This window comes from Mustelus asterias, chromosome 7 (assembly GCF_964213995.1).
Source record: "Mustelus asterias chromosome 7, sMusAst1.hap1.1, whole genome shotgun sequence".
In the NCBI taxonomy this organism is placed as follows: domain Eukaryota; kingdom Metazoa; phylum Chordata; class Chondrichthyes; order Carcharhiniformes; family Triakidae; genus Mustelus; species Mustelus asterias.
Genome location: NC_135807.1, coordinates 31,066,141 through 31,068,061, shown reverse-complemented (window position 1 = coordinate 31,068,061; position 1,921 = coordinate 31,066,141). Strand labels below are relative to the sequence as shown.

Genomic DNA, 1,921 nt, shown 5'->3' with positions numbered 1-1,921 from the left:
ATGAAACAAAAAAATGTTTTCAGGCTCAATGTTGGACCTGTGCGGTTTGGGGCTGATTTTTACATCAAGCAAACTGATGGCAAGATCTTTTCTAGTTCTGTCCCAAAGGCACTGACTAATACTGGAGCAGTCACATTGGCACCAGATCATCAACATTTTACAGATAACAGTTTACTTGCTACGGGTATTAGGTATCAGATCCAAATACATTTTATTGTGCAGTGTGTGCTGGAAAATTATTAAATCATAGAAGATGTTACACTCAATCTTGCACCTGATATCCACATAGGCATAAAGTCCAGCAGGGGACACCAGGTTGAAATTAGGATTGGGAATTATTAGTTCCCCTCTCCAAATCCAGGTCTCCAGAGCCATTACCAGGTCTAGATCAGCTAATTTAGCAAAAATGAGAGGAATTCAGCTTTACCTCCTGGTACTAACTTGGTCATTGACCTATTGAACACAGCAATAGCCACTCCTCGTATTTTCCTGATGATCATCTGCAAGAATACAATTTATCAAAGGAAAATGTGGCTTTTTACTTTGCATTTAGCTTTTGTTGCAGTGTACCCATGCACAGGTACCAGGATTATGCTTGGACCGAGGTTCACACAGACCTGAAATTCTATCGGATGTATTATATGGTTTAGAACTGCCTTCCTGTGACTCTTGCTACCTGGAAACAGAAAAGTACCAATTGCTGTCAAGTAGTTTTGGCAATCAAAGATTTGTATACTGAGCTTCCATTCATTGGAAGCATTAATGCCCTTTGCTCAGATTCCCTGCTTGTGAGCTGTCTCATCACTTGAACATCATCTCGTCAGTGGTCCCTTCATAACCGTAAGAGCTTTCCAGCCATTCAATTACTGCTATTATATGTTAATTTGTTTTCTTGATCTGAGCATATCTTTCCTTATCAATTGGATCAACTTATCTGGTTACGATAATACAGGTAGTAAAAGTCAAAGAAACCCTTTGGAATCAAACAAGGCACCATTAGATGCTATGGGAGGATTGTGGGGTTGGGGGAACAAGACTGGAGGTTGCTATCTGTGCCGATCGTGCACAGTGAGATCCCACCAACAGATCGATGAATGGCCAATTAATCTGTGACCAGTTAATCAATTCCCATTGTCATTCTTTAATCTGTGAATAAAAGTGACCAACCATGTCAATGCATGGCTGCTTCTGAACCATAAAATAATGGTTGATTAGAAGGGGCCTTGAGTTCACTTTATTTTGGATCCTTACAGCTAATTTTTTTTTAATACTTTCCCAATTCAATCAAATCAAATCCAATTCAGAGTCTCAACAAGTTGAGACATTTCCGATCCAGGCTGACAAGACAGGGCAAGCGACCATTTACCCTGTCCTGGGCCTGATCTACATGAGCCAAGCTGATTGGAGGAGGGGGAGGTTTCCTCCCCCAAGGCTTGATCTCATTTGCATCTTAGCCAAAAGGCCGAGATGCCGCTTTTTAAAAATTGCTTCATATGAAACACATGAAGCTTAAATGTGACCCAATGGCCTCAACCAAGTGCAGCATCCTCTCCATACTACACTTGATCTTAGCCAAAAGGCCGAGAAGCGATCCTTACAGCTAATGGACAGACCGAGTGACTCTCCTGCTATCGGCCTCAGCTGAATCTGAGCTCAGAACACAGCCTCTGAGAAGGTCAGTCCACCTTATTCTCATAGTTTATTGCTTGGTTCTATTTTCTCCATTTTCGCTTAAGATAAGATAAACTATTTACAACAATAATAGCAACTTACACCACTAATCATAAACCTGTTTATTACAATGACATTAAAAGATTCAAGTCAAATACAAAATCCAATTTCAACAATTGATAAACAGATTGTGCAATTAAAAAACATTATTGCTATGTGGGGGGGGGGGGGGGGGGGGGGGGGGAGTGGG

The 1,921-nt window shown here is 41.0% G+C and overlaps 1 pseudogene; it reads right to left on the bottom strand.

Annotated features, from left to right (window-relative positions):
• Positions 1-1,427: 1,427 nt before the first annotated feature.
• LOC144496192 (U2 spliceosomal RNA) lies at positions 1,428-1,592 on the bottom strand (annotated as a pseudogene).
• Positions 1,593-1,921: the final 329 nt, after the last annotated feature.